The sequence below is a fragment of the Schistocerca nitens genome, chromosome 3 (genome assembly GCF_023898315.1).
Source record: "Schistocerca nitens isolate TAMUIC-IGC-003100 chromosome 3, iqSchNite1.1, whole genome shotgun sequence".
Taxonomy (NCBI): domain Eukaryota; kingdom Metazoa; phylum Arthropoda; class Insecta; order Orthoptera; family Acrididae; genus Schistocerca; species Schistocerca nitens.
The window spans coordinates 605,336,644-605,357,185 of record NC_064616.1 but is presented as its reverse complement, the minus strand read 5'-3'; the positions used below and the strand labels follow the sequence as shown (position 1 = coordinate 605,357,185).

Here is a 20,542-nt window from a genome sequence, read left to right as displayed (position 1 = left end):
AAAATGTACTGTTGTCCCAAGCATATTGCAACAAAAGGTGTATTTCTATCGCTGCTCGTTTAGTTTTTATTGCTGTTTCAAATATACCGGTCATTTTTGAAACACCCTGTAGTTACTTGGCTGTTACAGCCAAGTATCGTCAAAAATTAAAGTAATAAATTTTTATTATAATGGTCTACTGCACTTGTTGAGAAATTCATAGATGGAATAGGAGGAGTTGCCCACCAAAAATTCCTTTAAATTATGTTTAAATTGTGCCTTGTCTGAAACTAAACTCTTAATGGTTGCTGGTAACTTATTGAAAATATGCATTCCTGAATACCGGACTCCTTTCTGGCCAAGAGTAAGTGATTTTAAATCTTTATGTATATTGCTCTTATTACTAGTATTGATACTGTGTACTAAGCAGTTAGTTGGAAAAAGAGATGTATTATTTACAACGAACTTCATTAAGGAATAAATATACTGAGAAGCTGTGGTTAGTATGCCCAATTCTTTGAATAGGTTCCAACATGATGTTCTTGGATTTACACTACACATAACTCTTATATGCTTCTGTACTCTAAAGTTACTTATTTCATGCCACAGCAGAGTATGTTCTGCTTTAAAACTTCTGGGGCTCTTGAAACAGAACCTACCCTCTCGTGAGCACTGCTATTACCGACTAAGCGATCCCAGGCATGATTCGTGACCTGCCCCCCACTACTTCCACTAGTATATCTTCCTCCTCCTTCCCATACTCCACATATGTTCACCTGCAAGGTTCCAATTTCGAGTCCTGGTCCAGCACACAGTTCAACTTACTAGGAACAATACATTTATTGTTCTTGCTCTGTATGTAAAGTTCTAATTATGACTTTTGTAATGTCCACTGTTGTTATCTGGCTGAAGTTCCACAGAGGGTTTTCTCAAAGTATGAGTTGTCTTTCAAGCAGGGTAGTATAAATTCACCTGTTTAGAAGATGAAATAATTAGACATGTTACAAGCAGCATGATTATGTACAAGAAAACTTCCTGATTCACTAAGAACCATAGCTAGATATTACTACTGTTCTTACCTCATACAAATAGCAAGATATTCAACTGCAAGCAAAAGTTATTAACATTACCTGAGTAAGTTTATGGTTGTGACACTAATACATTCTCCAGGTGCACAGAACGAGACACAATTTGCTTAATTTTAATTCCTTTGAGTCTTCACACACACATTTTCCTGAGGCCTTGCCTAAAAATAATACACAAAGGAAAAAAGTCATTAAATTATCATCTCAAGTCTCTCTTTTAGCATGTAACTTTTAACAATTTCATGATGTCAAAGAAAAATTCCTTTTAATATGAACACAACATGTTTATACCAACTTCATAGTCACAGTACAATATCACAATAACGGCATTTCAAAATACCTGACCATATATTCTTACCTTTCCGCATTTTTGCTGTAACAAATCTAACAAGTGAGCAAACAGGAAAATATTATTAAAATTAAAAATTCTATGGTTTTACAATTTGTAACCACACAATTGTAGATGTCAACACAAGTAGGTCTTAGAATGTCTGTACAGCTATATTCTAAGATCTATCCATGTTGACATTCTCAATGGTGGTGGTACTAGATTAGAGGAGGAAATTAGTGTTTAACATCCCGTCGACAACGAGGTCATTAGAGACGGAGCACAAGCTCGGGTGAGGGAAGGATGGGGAAGGAAATCGGCCGTGCCCTTTCAAAGGAACCATCCCGGCATTTGCCTCAAGCGATTTAGGGAAATCATGGAAAACCTAAATCAGGATGGCCGGAGACGGAATTGAACTGTCGTCCTCCCGAATGCGAGTCCAGTGTGCTAACCACTGCGCCACCTCGCTCGGTACATACTAGCTTAGAATATGAGCAGATATTCAAAGGAAGTACGTGCCACTACCTTTACCTGTAACATGCGAAAGGAAGCTCAGGTTTCGCTGTACCACTGGTATTGGTATTACAGCGAATTATGAAACTATGAATGGCCAAATGAGGATTTGAATACTGCACCTCCCAAATGCAAATCTACTGCCCCTACAATATTGTACTTAAATCATGAGGCTCAAATGAACTGCGGGAAACTAAAAGGTTTAGGATTTGGACTGAACAATTTTTGTTGAGTAAGAATAATTGTGGACCAATGCCTTATCATATAACCTAGCAGCTAATGTTAACTATTGCTTCAGAAGCAATGAGAGCTGGCAACACTATCTAGGGACAGTGTCAAAGCCTCTTCCAGAAACTGTGCAGACTAGTATAGTCAGCCAATTAGAGAAAGTTTATTTTGCTTCAATATTACCTTTTGGATTTCTGGTCATGGTGACAGATTGATCTGTAATGTAGCCTGAGATCTATGTTAGACTGCAGATGATTGATTGGACCTCAGATGACAAAAGCAGAAAGTATGACACCAGGAGATTATGTTAGGTACCATTAACTAAACAGCTGAAGCAGTGAGTCAAAAGACTGTTAGTGCACAGGGTCTTCATACATGTCATGTTAGTTTTAATTACAGTCTTGGAAAGGCGAACGAAAATTCAACTTTAATGCTCTGTCAACAATGAGTACAAATGAAATTGAGCACTATCTTAGTTTGGGGAAGGAAATTGGCTGTGTCCTTGGCAGAGGCAAGATCCTGACATTTACCTTAAGCCACTTAATGAAACCACGGAAAACCTCGATCTGGATGGCAATGCAGGGATTTAATGTGATGTTCTCCCAAATGTTAGTGCAGAACTTTACCCAGAGTGCCACCTTGCTGGATTATTGTAGCTCTGGTTCAATATTGTATGCAGTGCAATAATATTTAATGTTGGAGTAAATACCATGCAAACTTTTGGTATTAAGACTGTTCATTGGTGGTCTCGTGATACAGGTAATGCCACCGATGATATTTGGGATGCAATTCTGTCACTGCATCTTGCATTTTAAATTGTGACAGATTTATTCAATGCTAATGTATTTGCATATTTTGGCTCAAAAATAATTCTCAATGTATGGTATGTTACATGATATGATTTCATATTTTTGAATTTGGTCTATGAATTGATTTCAAGATCCACCTAACCTGAAAGTCAACTAGTCTAACAAACTTACTGACAACAACCTAACACCAACTAAGTAATTTCTGTTTAAGAATTACCATTTACATCATCTTTACAGTTAAATCAAACTAGGCCTTATGTTTCTTACGGGCAAGCATTACCACTGCACTGCTAAGCCACAATGTAACAGTTGGTCAAACACAAATTACCAGCAATAACAATTTAAATAATAATAATAGCAATTTTGAAAAACATTTTAACAATGATAGTAATAACAATGTGCCTGAAATAAAGCACAGCTGATATGTGCGAGTATTAATAAAATTAGTCTACATTCAGAAATGCAACTAATTTGCCTCTATCTCACTTGATAACACTGATGGGGGCACTACAACCTTTGATTACTTACACAATGTGCGAAGAAAACCCATGTAATTAAAGTAACAATTCTCTCTAATGTTTCGTAAGTATTCTCAAATTCAATGTTCTCTCACTTACTCTTTTCAGTAATGCCCAAGTCAAATCAATCATGTCAAAAATTCAACAGTGGTTGAAGGTGAATGTGCTATGGGTGAATAAATACATTACACCTTCACACTAAACTCGTCAGAGTAACATTCAGATCTCAGTGCAACAATTTGAGTCATGTACTGAGATTATTCATGTGTACCAAGAGGACATTGAGAGATTTTAAATGTTCTAAATAACTTGGAACTTTAGTACATATAGCATAACTGGCACCTTCTCCCATTATTGTATGTGACTCAGCCTAACACAGGAAAGTCAATTCACACACAACGTGATATATCCTTGAAGTGGCGCGACGTTAAATTAAATAACACTATTGAGAAATGGAAAGAGGTTGAGAATGCGAAAGAAAAACAACAGTGCAAAGAAATGATTCAGGTTGGCATGTAACTCTTGTCATAACTTACGTTACTATGTTGTATGGAAATTCGAAAGGACAAGCACTCTAACAAAAGTGACTGGAAATCCACGAACACCAATTTTAACTTGATTTCTAAGTCACAAAATGATGAGTTCAATACGTATTACATTAACCAGCCAAGGATATAGACATCTTACGATAATGCTTCATGCCACTGATTAGCGTAACGGATCATCTCAATGGATTTGTGCGTGTTAATGTATGACAGTTTCCGAAAAAAATACACCACATTAATCTACATACTTACGAAAGACATTAATTCACACAAGGAACACTGTCTCGTCAAAAGTAATTGGTACACTTAAGCAAAACGTTCACATTTCTCTTGTATGTTTCAACTGATCGATGCGTCTTCAATGTCTGTGCTAAACGTGTACCTAGCCAACCTTTATGATACAGTACAGAATACTCAATAATTTCTGTCCTACCTGGTTCTCCTTTAGGAAGCTCATCTCCTGACGAACGACCATCAGTAAGCTAGCCAAAAACAAGCCATCTGTTTCTGTCCTCCCATAACGACACATCTTACACAGCAACACAACTCTCAATATTATCGACACCGATAATTGCGTATTAAGCCAGCATACAGGGATCAGCGTCAGAATTATTGACGAAATCACCAACCGACATGTAAGTACTGATGAACACGTTAACATTTATGAAGCACATCTTTATTCTTCTGTTTTACGATTGGCAGTCGATATTCTATATGTCTGCGATATGCAGGAGGTATCCTACATTTCACATTACTTTGTGCAAGAGTGACGTCATGCGCTAATGAGAGCTGCTATATATACATATATTGCATGCTCTATCGAAGACGTTAACAACTGACAGGACGGTCGAGTAGAATACACTTTTTTTTTTTTTTTTTGTAGTGACGTCGCGCGCGCGCGCAGTTTCAAAGCAGTGGCGCATTGACAACGTATCACAAACACGTTACCCTTGTCATTAAATGTCAATTCAAAATGGTTCAAATGGCTCTGAGCACTATGGGACTTAACAGCTATGGTCATCAGTCCCCTAGAACTTAGAACTACTTAAACCTAACTAATCTAAGGACAGCACACAACACCCAGCCATCACGAGGCAGAGACAATCCCTGACCCCGCCGGGAATCGAACCCGGGAACCCGGGCGTGGGAAGCGAGAACGCTACCGCACGACCACGAGATGCGGGCAAATGTCAATTAATAAAGCATCAACATATAGAGGGTGTTACAAAAAGGTACGGCCAAACTTTCAGGAAACATTCCTCACACACAAATAAAGAGAAGATGTTATGTGGACATGTGTCCGGACACGCTTAATTTCCATGTTAGAGCTCATTTTAGTTTCGTCAGTATGTACTGTACTTCCTCGATTCACCGCCAGTTGGCCCAATTGAAGGAAGGTAATGTTGACTTCGGTGCTTGTGTTGACATGCGACTCATTGCTCTACAGTACTAGCATCAAGCACATCAGTACGCAGCATCAACAGGTTAGTGTTCAACACGAACGTGGTTTTGCAGTCAGTACAATGTTTACAAATGCGGAGTTGGCAGATGCCCATTTGATGTGTGGACACCTGCAATGGACGAGGCAATTCTACGTGCAGTTGACGATAACCCTAATGTCAGGGTCAGAGAAGTTGCTGCTGTACAAGGTAACGTTGACCACGTCGCTGTATGGAGAGTGCTACGGGAGAACCAGTTGTTTCTGTACCGTGTACAGCGTGTGCAGGCACTATCAGCAGCTGATTGGCCTCCACGGGTACACTTCTGCGAATGGTTCATCCAACAATGTGTCAATCCTCATTTCAGTGCAAATGTTCTCTTTACGGATGAGGCTTCATTCCAACGTGATCAAATTGTAAATTTTCACAATCAACATGTGTGGGCTGACGAGAATCCGCACGCAATTGTGCAATCACGTCATCAACACAGATTTTCTGTGAACGTTTGGGCAGGCATTGTTAGCAATGTCTTGATTGGGCCCCATGTTCTTCCACCTACGCTCAATGGAGCACGTTATCATGATTTCATACGGGATACTCTACCTGTGCTGCTAGAACATGTGCCTCTACAAGTACGACACAACATGTGGTTCATGCACGATGGAGCTCCTGCACGTTTCAGTCGAAGTGTTCGTACGCTTCTTAACAACAGATTCGGTGACCGATGGCGGACCAATTCCATGGCCTCCACCCTCTCCTGACCTCAACCCTCTTGACTTTCATTTATGTGGGCATTTGAAAGCTCTTGTCTACGCAACCCCGGTACCAAATGTAGAGACTCTTCATGCTCGTATTGTGGACAGCTGTGATACAATACGCCATTCTCCAGGGCTGCATCAGTGCATCAGGGATTCAATACGACGGAGGGTGGATGCATGTATCCTCGCTAACGGAGGACATTTTGAACATTTCCTGTAACAAAGTGTTTGAGGTCACGCTGGTACGTTCTGCTGTTGTGTGTTTCCATTCCATGATTAACGTGATTTGAAGAGAAGTACTAAAATAAGCTCTAACATGGAAAGTAACCGTTTCCGGACACATGTCCACATAACATATTTTCTTTCTTTGTGTCTGAGGAATGTTTCCTGAAAGTTTGGCCTTACCTTTTTGTAACACCCTGTATATGGCTTCAAGAGATATTACGATAACCGAGAATAGAGAACTTATACGATTTATCTGTTGCGTAATGAATAACGCTATCGTTTACAGAGGTGGAGGTGCAACATCCATAGTGAATCTCCCGCAGAACTTCAGCAGTGGCATCAGTTTATCGACCCCCTGCAGAGTAGTTTGTTACCATCCCACACCACACCTGTCCTAAAACCAACAACTTCCCCAGTGTCATCCTAGCGTCCCACAACCTCCTTGGACGCCTCACTGGTGCAGTCCTCAATCCGACTGGAAGTGACCACGTACCTGTACTCGTCACCATCTCCCCTATCCAGTCTCATCCCTATGCACCCCAACCCAATCTACATCCAAAACTACTCCCAGGCCAACTGGAATTTCTACTAATAATCCATAGACAACCACACTGGAGGTCACCTCCTACCTTACCAGCAACCTGACGATATCCTTCGGGCAACATACTTTCTGCAGCGCACCTTGTCAGATGCAACATCTACCCTCTTTCCTACCAAGTTCATATATCTGTACCATTTCACCCTCCTCCAACAAGCCCAAATCTGCCTCCAAGAATCCTATTGTATTTACTGGTCCTTCTTAAGAACTTGTGTCTGGGATACACTCACATGCAACTGGAAAATACAGAGACACATGAGGAATTTATTAAAGCCAAAAAAGAAACGCCAACTAGGTCATTTATATATATTGTGTAAAGCAACGGTCCCACAACACTCCCCTTTGGCACGCCAGAGGTTACTTTAACGTCTGTAGACGTCTCTCCATTGATAACAACATGCTGTGTTCTGTTTGCTAAAAACTCTTTAATCCAGCCACACAGCTGGTCTGATATACCGTAGGCTCTTACTTTGTCTATCAGGCGACAGTGCGGAACTGTATCGAACGCCTTCCGGAAGTCAAGGAAAATAGCATCTACCTGGGAGCCTGTATCTAATATTTTCTGGGTCTCATGAAAAAATAAAACGAGTTGGGTCTCACACGATCGCTGTTTCCGGAATCCATGTTGATTCCTACAGAGTAGATTCTGGGTTTCCAAAGACGACATGATATGCGAGCAAAAAACATGTTCTAAAATTCTACAACAGATCGACGTCAGAGATATAGGTCTATAGTTTTGCGCATCTGCTCGACGACCCTTCTTGAAGACTGGGAGTACCCGCGCTCTTTTCCAATCATTTGGAACCTTCCGTTCCTCTAGAGACTTGCAGTACACGGCTGTTAGAAAGGGGGCAAATTCTTTTGCGTACTCTGTGTAGAATCGAATTGGTATCCCGTCAGGTCCAGTGGACTTTCCTCTGTTGAGTGATTCCAGTTGCTTTTCTATTCCTTGGACACTTATTTCGATGTCAGCCATTTTTTCATTTGTGTGAGGATTTAGAGAAGGAATTGCAGTGCGGTCTTCCTCTGTGAAACAGCTTTGGAAAAATGTGTTTAGTGTTTCAGCTTTACACGTGTCATCCTCTGTTTCAATGCCATTTTCATCCCAGAGTGTCTGGATATGCTGTTTCGAGCCACTTACTGATTTAACGTAAGACCAGAACTTCCTAGGATTTTATGTCAAGTCGGTACATTGAATTTTACATTCGAATTCACTGAACGGTTCACGCATAACCCTCCTTACGGTAACTTTGACATCGTTTAGGTTCCGTTTGTCTGAGAGGTTTTGGCTGCCTTTAAACTTGGAGTGAAGCTCTCTTTGCTTTCGCAGTAGTTTCCTAACTTTGTTGTTGAACCACGGTGGGATTTCCCCGTCCCTCGCAGTTTTACTCAGCATGTACCTGTCTAAAAAGCATTATACGATTGCCTTGAACTTTTTCCATAAACACTCAACATTTTCAGTGTCGGAACAGAAATTTTCGTTTTGATCTGTTAGGTAGTCTGAAATCTGCCTTCTATTACTCTTGCTAAACAGATAAACCTTCCTCCCTTTTTTTATATTCCTATGAACTTCCATATTCAGGGATGCTGCAACGGCCTTATGATCACTGATTCCCTGTTCTGCACTTACAGAGTCGAAAAGTTTGGGTCTGTTTGTTATCAGTAGGTCCAAGATGTTATCTCCACGAGTCAGTTCTCTGTTTAACTGCTCAAGTTAATTTTTGCATAGTGCACTCAGTATAATGTCACTCGATGCCTTGTCCCTACCACCTGTCCTAAACATCTGAGTGTCCCATTCTATATCTGGTAAATTGAAATCTCCACCTAAGACTATAACATTCTGAGAAAATTTATGTGAAATGTATTCCAAATTTTCTCTCGGTTGTTCTGCCACTAATGCTGCTGAGTCGGGATGTCGGTAAAAGGAGCCAACTATTAACCTAGCTCGGTTGTTGTGTGTAACCTACACCCATAATAATTCACAGGAACTATCCACTTCAACTTCACTACAGGATAAACTACTACTAACAGCGACAAACAAGCCACCACCGGTTGCATGAAATCAATCCTTTCTAAACACCATCTGAGCCTTTGTAAAAATTTCGGCAGAATTTATCTCTGGCTTCAGCCAGCTTTCTGTACCTATAACGATTTCAGCTTCGGTGCTTTCTATCAGCGCTTAAAGTTCCGGTACTTTACCATTGCAGCTTCGACAGTTTACAATTACAATACCGATTGCGGCTTGGTCCCCGCATGTCCTGACTTTACCCCGCACCCTTGAGGCTGTTGCCCTTTCTGTACTTGCCTGAGGCCATCTAACCTGAAAAACCGCCCAGTCCACGCCACACAACCCCTGCCATCCGTGTAGCCACTTGCTGCTTGTAGTGGACTCCTGACCTATCCAGCGGAACCCGAAACCCCACCACCCTATGGCGCAAGTCGAGGAATCTGCAACCCACACGGTCACAGAACCGTCTCAGCCTCTGATTCAGACCCTCCGCTCGGCTCTGTACCAAAGGTCCACAGTCAGTCCTGTCGACGATGCTGCAGATGATGAGCTCTGCTTTCATCCCACTAGCGAGACTGGCAGTCTTCACCAAATCAGATAGCCGCCGGAAGCCAGAGAGGATTTCCTCCGATCCATAGCGACACACATCATTGGTGCCGACATGAGCGACCACCTGCAGATGGGTGCACCCTGTACCCTTCATGGCATCCAGAAGGACCCTTTCCACATCTGGAATGACTCCCCCCGGTATGCGCACAGAGTGCACATTGGTTTTCTTCCCCTCTTTTGCTGCCATATCCCTAAGGGGCCCCATTACACGGCTGACGTTGGAGCTCCCAACTACCAGTTATCCCACCCTCTGCGACCGCCTGGATCTTGCAGACTGAGGGGCAACCTCTGGAACAGGACACGCAGCCATGTCTGGCCGAAAATCAGTATCAGCCTGAGACAGAGCCTGAAACCGGTTCGTCAGACAAACTGGAGAGGCCTTCCGTTCAGCCCTCCGGAATGTCTTTCGCCCCCTGCCACACCTCGAGACGACCTCCCACTCTACCACAGGTGAGGGATCAGCCTCAATGTGGGCAGTATCCCGGGCAGCCACAGTCGTAGTCCGATCGGGGGATGCGTGGGACGAGCTGGCCGTCCTCGACAAACCCCCATCTGGACCCCCACAGTGATGCCCATTGGCTACAGCCTCAAGCTGTGTGACCAAAGCCAACACTGCCTGAAGCTGGGAGCGAAGAGATGCCAACTCAGCCTGCATCCGAACACAGCGGTTGCACTCCCTATCCATGCTAAAAACTGTTGTGCAAAGAGCGTCTGAACTAATCTACAGAGAGCACAAACAATTCGACACAAAATTTAAACGGTTATTAAAATACAAGATTGCCTAGTAAATGCAGTAATGCTGTTACTTGCGCACTACTGACACACTGCTCGGCGGCGGAAGGATACTACGCGATTTTACACTATTCAGGTACTAAAACGCGATACTACAACTGTCAAATACTATAATACGCCCGAAATTTATGAATTAAACAATGCAAGTACCAAAAACACGCAAAGAAATTAAGAATTAAACTATGTAACAAATAAGTGAGCTAGGAGTATACGACTTGCTGCTGGCAGCTGCTTATCCAACGGCGGCAGGGAGCACACTGGCTGTGACCAACTGAGTCACAGGCATTAGGAGTGAGTAGGCATTAGGAGGGAGTAGGCATTAGGAGTGATTTACAATGGAATGTCCATATAAAATCAATCATCGGTGAAGCAGATGCCAGACTGAGATTCATTGTAAGTATCCTAATGAAATGCAGTCCAAAAACAAAGGAAGTGGGTTACAGTACACTTGCTTGCCAAGTGCTTGAATACTGCTCAGCAGTGTGGGATCCATATCAGATAGAGTTGATAGAAGAGATAGAGAAGATCGAACGGAGAGCAGTGCGATTTGTTACAGGATGATCTAGTAATCGCGAAAGTGTTACGGAGATGATAGATAAACTCCAGTGGAAGACTCTGCAAGAGAGATGCTCAGTAGCTCGGTACGGGCTTTTGTTGAAGTTTCGAGAACATACCTTCACCGAGGTGTCAAGCAGTATATTGCTCCCTCCTACGTATATCTCACGAAGAGACCATGAGGATAAAATCATAGATACTAGAACTCACACAGAAGCATACCGACAATATTTCTTGTCGCGAACAATACGAGACTGGAATAGAAGGGAGAACCGATAGAGGCACTCAAGGTACTCCCCGCCACACGCTGTCACGTGGCTTCTGGAGTGTGGATGTAGATGTAGATGAAGAGAAAAACTAAGATTAAATTCTCGTAGATGAGGTTTACAGATATGAAAAATTTCAGTGAATTGGTGGCCTTTTTTACTGTAAAATTATTAGTTATGAAACAAAATATTACAGTTTCAACCACGTAGCTATTATCAAGCTGAAATAATTGTGTTTTAACGCCAATTCACACAGACCATCATGTCATAGCCCCTCTAGGTTTCTTGGGAAGAAAGTTTTAACGACATAGTCGTCTGCTTAGGTCGGAAGCTAACCTATTTTCGCCGCGCTCACTAATTTTATAGCAGTGGATTGTGTGTTTCGCTGCGCTTATTTTGCTATAAAAGTGGAATTTGTACTTCTGTCTCTTCTAAAATTTTATTTATTATTGTGCTCTGGTTTCATATCAAATTGCAGTGGTTTCATGTCGACATGGGTATTTTTTCATTGAGTATTCTTCCACAAGTGGAGTCACATATCGGAAAGATAAGACAAACTCTGGTAGCAGTTACTTCTGTAAAATATCTGGGAGTATGCGTGCGGAACGATTTGAAGTGGAATGATCATATAAAATTAATTGTTGGTAAGGCGGGTACCAGGTTGAGATTCATTGGGAGAGTGCTTAGAAAATGTAGTCCAGCAACAAAGGAGGTGGCTTACAAAACACTCGTTCGACCTATACTTGAGTATTGCTCATCAGTGTGGGATCCGTACCAGATCGGGTTGACGGAGGAGATAGAGAAGATCCAAAGAAGAGCGGCGCGTTTCATCACAGGATTATTTGGTAACCGTGATAGCGTTACGGAGATGTTTAATAAACTCAAGTGGCAGACTCTGCAAGAGAGGCGCTCTGCATCGCGGTGTAGCTTGCTCGCCAGGTTTCGAGAGGGTGCGTTTCTGGATGAGGTATCGAGTATATTGCTTCCCCCTACTTATACCTCCCGAGGAGATCACGAATGTAAAATTAGAGAGATTAGAGCGCGCACGGAGGCTTTCAGACAGTCGTTCTTCCCGCGAACCATACGCGACTGGAACAGGAAAGGGAGGTAATGACAGTGGCACGTAAAGTGCCCTCCGCCACACACCGTTGGGTGGCTTGCGGAGTATGAATGTAGATGTAGATGTAGATGTAGAAAGTGAGAAATTATTTAGGTTTTACAATAACAGAACATTTTAAGTGAAAAGTTGGCTCTAATGAAGGAGAAAAATACTGTTTTTATGAAGTTATTAGTTACATTAGAAAAATGTTTGGATAAGTTAGACAGACTCTATTTATTCCCTCATAAATATTGTTTGATTTATTTGTATGTGTATATTTTCGACTGCAAATAAATGGCAATGTTTTGAAATAGTGTTTCCCTTCTCGGTACTTTGTCACGAAAAACTGTCAAAAATATACCCATGAAGTTTGTTTTGGCCAATAATAAATATTATCGTTGCTAGTTCCTCAATTCTGACACTATATTCTGATTTTTTTCAGCACATTCTTAGATAGCATATTTTTAGATCCATCCAAAGCATTTCACCTCATTAACGATGACCTATTACTGGAGTAGCTGTATTGCTATGCTGTCTGTGGAAAAGTGTAGAATTATTTTAAATTATATCTGTGTGACAATGTACCCCAAGATTTTGTTTTAGGCACCCTGCTCTTCTAGGTTTTTATTAATGACTTTCCAAACCATCTAACGAGGCCTGAATCAGTACTTTTGCAGACGATACAACTCTCTTTATCAAAGGACAGAGTGAAGGTGACATACAAGAAAAAATCATTTCAGTAACAAATGGGACAGTGGAATGGTTCAGGGACAACTATTTAATTTTAAATGACAAAAAAACGCACGGATGAATAAGAAACAAAGTAAAAAATAACATATAAGTAGAGACAGTGAACTGTATAATAGAACAAATATGTGTCAGATGTATGGTTGGATGACGAGTTAAGATGGAAAAAACTGTTGAGTTATTGAATAAAAAACTTAGTAAATAGCATTACATATTTAAAAAAACGTACTCTTATATACATAGCCTTATAAGCTATGGTATTATATTTTGGGGGAATACATCATTTTCAAAAAATTGTTTCAAGTTCCAACAGAGAGCCATTCTTGTCCACAGAGAGCAATGTAGAGAAATCTTAAGGAATTACAGGTTTTGACTCTCCCCAGTTTATCCATTTATGTATCTATACCTTTTATTAAGCCGCTTCAAGAATACTCTGAGCAGTCAAGTACATAACTATGATACCAGAAACAGGAAAGATTTTCACAGAGACATTCATTCGAAAGACCTGTACCAAAGTACTGTGATGTATCTTCCAAAAATAATGTTCAATGCCTTCTCTAAAGAAATAAAAAAAACTGCAAAACGTACATAAATTTAAAAAAGATTTACAGAAACTATTGTTAAGCAAAAGTTACTGTAGTGTTGATGAATTTCTTTGTCATCATCAAAGATAGGTCTCATCATTTGATTTTTTCTATGAACCATTTTTATTTAATCTGTATGTATAAAGAAGACAACAAATTTGTGCATATATGTAAAAATAATGTTATTTCCTTTAACTGATAAAAAATAAAAATATAATTTTCTCTATTTCTCTCTGTTTCCTTACGACAATTCATATATGATCTGTATGTTAAGCAGATGATAATAACTTGAACTGAATTGAGTGTGATACCTCATAACTTCAATTTCACCATTCGTTACTGCACTAAGCGAACTGACATGAGGTGCTGTGATGGACAGTGTGAACATAATATGAAGTGATGGTGCCATGAGGTGTCATGTGACAGCCATTGTGAACTGGCATGTAGCACACATCAAAACCCAACAGTCATTGGACATGATGTAACACAGAAGCTGCTTCCACTGCATTGTGTTCATGATTACAATCTCTGCTGTGTGTTGCATTCTTTGAATTGCATAATAAGTATGTTTCTCATATTCTGCTTGACGTTTTCTCACAACTGTAATACTGTGTGGAATCAATGATTACATAACTATTTTTATTTTATATAAACAGAATCTGGCTTCATTGCATGTTCTGCAGGCTCAAGTACATATGTTATTGCTTATGAAACTGTCTGTGAACAACTCGATTTAAATGTGTTGTATGTTTTGCTCGTATTCTACTTTATTTTTGCGCACTTCACTTTTCAATACTTTCACACATTTCATGGAGAACTCAGAAATTTTCATTGGAGTGAGAGGACGAATTCGGTACATTGGTTTCTGCTAAAATCTATTCTTGGTAGTAGTTGTTAATAATAACTTCAACATTTGTGTAACTACTATGGCATTTTTAGTATTTTCAAAAGAGAATGTTCCACTAACTAAGTCTAAAAAGCATGCGCAATGAGAAGGAGCAATGCCATTTAAAGCAGACTACATACTCATTCAGTGACAAGATGTAATAAAGTTGAATACAAATACTGTCAAAAGCGCTAACATGTAGAAAACACCTTGTCCCTCTGAGAAGCTCTGGCCACATTTCCTATTTCACATTTCTGTAACACTAAGTGTAACACTAAGTCATTTCTATCCTGAGCCGTAGGAATCCTATGAACTAAACTACTCCTTAGCCCTAACGAAATTATCAGTGAAAATTCGTCATATCTACTTATCAGCACTGGAGGAACGCCGGCCTGGTTGGGGCCCTCTGTCCGCTCTTCACTGGTTGTCCGCGGGAGGCGGATGGCAGTCTAATCATCGCCTGCGTCGACGAAGGCAAACAAACAGTAACCATCATGGGGCAGTGGAGCCGCCGTTCGGCGAGGGTTTGAGTCCGTGAGTAGTTCGGCTGGGTCAGTGTCTGCTGGGACGACTGGGGACAGCTCAGAATTGTGCACATCAGTCCCGGACAAACGACGAAATGCGCCGAGGGAAAGGAGAAAAGAAGTTAAGTGTGAATGTTTCAAGTTGTTCGTCCTTTCGGATTGAGTTCATCCAGTTGTCTTTCCCGCCTTGTGGCCACCGCTGTGGCAATCCTCTGTTCTGTTCACTGGTGCAATTCTGACAGTGCAGATTCCTCCATGCATCGTTGCTAACCGGTGTAGTGGTGTATTTTGGTAGTTATTTGTGTACGTTTGCACTTCTATGTTTTGGTAGTTCATCCTCCCGCCCTGTGGTTGCAGAATTTTGGGTGGGGAGTTAGTTCCTTGTCTCCCAAGATCTTGTGCTGTATTATTAAGGTTAATTCTAGTTCTGTCTAGCGTTCTGTTAATCCCTTGGTATATGTGTCCGCCATACTATTTGCGCTGTATTTATTCTAAGTGAGTTGCACTGACAGTAGTTGTGGGTCCGAGTCCTGTCACGGAGCTGATAAGGGGTCACATTGGTTTTGGCTTGTCAGTTGGAGGGTGTTGCCTTAGAGGTTTGTTAACATTGGCATGTCAGCATTGTCTAGCGCTACCGGGACCTAAAGAAGAACATTGTGCTGATTAGGGAATGTTGCTACACATTCTTGTTTTCATTTTGATACCTGTATTTGTGAAGGCAACCGTATGAAGTAAGATCTTGCGCTCTTGGGATTTTTGGTTTTGTTTTGATCCTGACTATTTGGGTGTCAGGAATATGGAACAGTGTTGTTAATGTTTGGCTTGAACAGCGTATACGTGGCTAGTTTAGTATGTGTGTAGTGGCATGGCGTCCTCGTGAAGGCATGCCCACTAGATTGCTATTGCATCTCCTCAAAGTGTAATTTCCATACTAAAACCCCCTTTTTAAAAGGGAGGAAGGAAAAAAAAACTTTAGAAATAGCTTCTATTTGCGTTAACTATCTTACCCGTAGCTTAAGTAAATATCTACTCAGTGATTAAACTAATGGGAGCACTTATCCTAAAAGCTACTACCACACTTCTGTTATGGTGGCCCTCGTGCCTATTTTGGTCCGAAAGATTGTATACATGCTCTGTATCGAACGTCTGATGTTGTTTTTTGTGTGATTGTGGATTATTAAAATTGATTATAGTGCAAACGTTTGTATTTTACCAACCGTGCTTATAAGTTATTAATGTGATTGGCTGGAATGTAATACGAAAGTTTTAGGACCATAGGTTGTCCAGGTAGAAATGTTGAAGCCATGCTGTGTTGTGAATTCATGTATTTATGTTTTATATTGCAATGAGAATTTAAATGTGGTCAACCCACGCTTTGTGATTAATAATTAAAGATTTAAGAGTGCGTTCACTTAGCACTTATGTGTTGTGTTATTATTATTATTTAAAAATATAATAGGTGTTTTAGTTTCTTAAATTAAAGCCTTTCCATTTCTAAAGTGGTGGCCCTCCTATTTTGGGCAATTGTAAGCATTGAAGCAGGATTTACATAGTTGGTGTTATGTATATATGTCAATTCCTTGGCCCCGTCCACACTTTGGTCGTAGTCTTTTAATATTAAATGATCAGACCACCGTTCCATTATAAGTAATACATCCTAAAAAATTACTTGGAGAACTCAGAGTAGTGCTTAATAATGAGAGGGGATAGCTGCAATACCATGTCACATTTTAATACGTATAATTAATTTACAAGAAAATCATCTTTAGTGATTAATGGGGCATCTTCTGTTGATTCCATAAATGTTTTTCGTTACAACGGAATTTTCAAGGATGATTAGTATTATTTTGCATAGATATACTTAATGTGAAATAAATCTGAAGTTACTGACAATTTGAAAACATTTTTGAAGCAGTGTGATGCTGCTGGGTATAAGGCAAAAGCGTTTCAGTCTGACAGTGGAGGAGAGTTTAATTCTAACATGGTACTGAGTTTCATTTTAGGGTCTCCAGATACACCCGAGGAAAATGGTCTCGCTGAGCAAGCAAATCGACAAGAAGTAGCTTTTACTCACCCTATGATATTATCTAGCAAGTTGCTTCAATAATTTTGGGCTGATGCACGTGACAAGGGCATTTTTCTACCCAATTGCACAGTGATTAGCACACTGGACTCGCATTTGGGAGGACGACAGCTAAAACTTGTGTACGACCATCTTGATTTGAGTTTTCTGTGATTTCTCTAAATTGCTTCAGGAAAGTGCCACGATGGTTCCTTCGAAAGGGCACAGCTGTCTTCCTTCCTTCCTTCCCCGTCCTTCCCTAATTCGATGAAACCGGTTACCTCACTGTTTGGTCCCCTTTCTCAAGAGCAACCAACCAACCAACCAACCAATCTACTCAATTGTATTGGGAAGTCAAGTGTTTATCGTACCACCATTCACTTTGTGGAATGATTAAGTCTTTCACAGCTGTAGTATCTATTTACGGATTTTTGGATCTAAATATGTTTATTTTCCAGAGAAATTTCGTTCTTAGTTGAATGACAAAGCTATATCTGACCATTTTATTGGTTATGTGAATGACAAAAATGGTTACAAAACTTGGTTCTCATTAAAACATGGTGTAAATCCAGGTTTCCACAGGTATGAATTTCTTAGATATGCGTCCCACCACCGCTAAGCTTCCATGCACATTAGTATCCCCATATGCCGGAATTGGAAATGCTTCTTACATGACCTCCAAGATAGAAATGAGTGAAATTATTCATATTAGAGTTGTGCAGCTTTTAGCCAAAGAGCGTACAGTGACGTTGAAGAAGGAAAAACGGATCGACAGACGTTGGATATGAAATTGGACATCTCATAGAAATCGTTAGAGAACATGTAATATGCTAAAAAGTGAGTTACCTGCTGTGGACGACATTTCATTAGAAAATCATTTTCGAATGAGTGAAATATATATTGAAATTTTTAAGCCAAATTTCTGGCTCTGTACAAAAGTCTAATACATGTATGCAAGATGCTGTGCCAGTTTGTTTTAAATTACAAGTAATGCTAAAAAATCTGGCAACTGGAGTCGCTGCAATAGTTATTGCATTCCAAAGAGCACTATTTCTAAATTTTGTGTTATCTCAAACACACTGAGAGTGCACCGGCAGCAGCTTCAGCTTTGTTTTTATTTCCAGGGTTAGTCAAGCTTCTGTTAGGTCACAGGTTTTGTAAATATACCTTTATTTTACTGGTATGGTATTTAATTTCATAACCAAACTTTGTACTGTTGTGCAGAACAGTCATGGTTCAAGATGGCCGCCGAGTAAGTGACGCCAGAAACCATTTCCAGAAAGTTAAGTGATTTAGACAGGAATATAATTTAGTTTAACGCCGACAACAAATTAAATACGTGCATTAGTGTATCGTTTAGTCTTGCCGTTAAAGGTTTGACTTTTCTTTGCGTATTTTTTCAGAAAACACGAAAAGATCGTAACTTCGCGAAGTCGCGCTTTGGCTTAAATTTTGTAAACGTGTTTGTTTCTTGTTTCACGGTAATTTAACTAGTTTCTCGGTAACAAATAAGTAAACTACCGTAAATAGCGTATAATTTCATTGTTTTAATACAGATTTCAGACAAACAGCGTAACTTTATATCAGAAACTTGCTTATATACATTTGTTTATAGGCTTAATTCTCGTAACGTTTTTGGAGAATCAAAGTTAAAGTATCTCGTTTAATTGTCCTTTTTTCTCATTCCATCGAGTGAAATATATAATAAATAGCGTATACCTTCATTGTTTTAATACAGATCTCAGAAATACAGCGGAAATTTAAATCAGAAACTTGCTTATATACATTTGTGAATAGGCTTAATTCTTGTAACGTCTTTTTTGATTTTCGGTAATTTAATTGATTTATTCTAGCTAAAGTATTTTTGCCATGAGTGAGAAGTGCCTGACTTGCCATAGAATTGTTAGTTCCGGGGTTTGGTGTGATGGATGCAGTAGTTTTTTTCACTGGGGGGACTGCAGTGGCGTGGGTGTTGGGAAAGTGGATCAGGCTCATCAGTGGTTATGTAGGATTTGCAGCAGAGATAGGAAGATAGTGGAACAGGAGTGGAAAATTGCTGCCCTTCAGGCTGAGCTAGATCAGGCTAGGGTAGATCTGGACATGTTAAGAAGGGAGAAGGGCAAAGAGAGGTGGGAAGTGGCAACAGGTAGCAGAAGGAACAGGCCTAGAACTAAGTCTGACAGTTTTGTGGTGAATGTCAAAAATAAGTTTGACCTGTTGCTTCAGTTAGAAACTGATGAGCCTCAAGCAGAGGTAGGTGTAGACAGGACACAACAAACTTTCAATAGGAAATTGAAAAAGAATGTAGGAAAGTCATCGAAAAGGAAGAAAGTTTTGTTGTTAGGGGGTTCTCATGCCAGAGGTGTAGGCCAACTTCTGCAGGAGGAATTAGGACCAGAATACCAGGTCGCAAATGTTTTCAAACCAAGTGCTAGTCTGGATCAGGTGACAGAGGATTTAGGTTCACTCTGTAAAGGATTTACCAGGGAAGACACCGTGGTTATAGTGGGAGGGCCAGGGAACAGGATCAACAGAGATCCTGGGTACAGTATAGAGTGTGACCTGGTAAAGACTGCGTCGGCATAGAGACACACCAATGTTGAATTTGCATCTGTCCTGAGACGCCATGACCGGCCTCATTTGAACTCTTCTGTTGGGAGAGTTAATTTGGAGTTGGAACGGCTGCTTGGGTCGGGTGCGGGGGCTCATATTGGTGTGGTTCCTGTTGATTATCTCAGTAGGTGGGACTATACCAGGCACGGCCTACATCTCAACAGGAAAGGGAAGGGGAAACTGGCTGGGGTAATAGCAGGAAATTTAAGGGGGGGAGGCACTGCCATGAATGGTAAAATACCAGTGGTTACAGGTGTTGGAGCAGCACCTTTGTTAGGGTAGGTAAGACAGAAAGATGTCAGGTTCTACGAGAGGTCAGGATTGAAACAAAACTTCAGTTTAGGAAAGAAATTAAACAGCACAATTCTAGTACATTGGATCGCCAATCACAGCTGTCAATTAAAAATTTTCACCAATCACCAGAAATTTTATCTCCACCAAGTTGTATCTCAGTCCTAGGTAATTGCATTGATGAATTAGTCACCCAACCCAGTTGACATAATCTGCCTCTCTGAACACCATGTGACCACTGGTATAGGAACTAGGCCTAAGCACAATGAGAAACTCAGACAGAGTACTGCAAATGTTAGAATAAGGAAAGGTTCTCATAAAAGTATAATTAAAAATAATGTAAGTATATTTCATCAAAATATTGGGAGTTTAAAGAATAAAGTAGATGAGCTTCTGGTTTGTTTAGAAGATTTAGAAGCTGAGAATGAAATATACTATACCTGTCTGAGCATCACATTGTTACTGATATGGATAAGGTAAA

At 40.4% G+C, this 20,542-nt stretch overlaps 1 long non-coding RNA gene across 1 annotated transcript; it reads right to left on the bottom strand.

Annotated features, from left to right (window-relative positions):
- Positions 1 to 800: 800 nt before the first annotated feature.
- LOC126248536 (uncharacterized) lies at positions 801 to 4,827 on the bottom strand. The gene is made up of 3 exons (XR_007545504.1): positions 4,439 to 4,827; positions 1,110 to 1,225; positions 801 to 951 (listed from the first exon to the last, which is right to left on the bottom strand). It is a non-coding gene; the product is annotated as an uncharacterized LOC126248536 (long non-coding RNA).
- Positions 4,828 to 20,542: the final 15,715 nt, after the last annotated feature.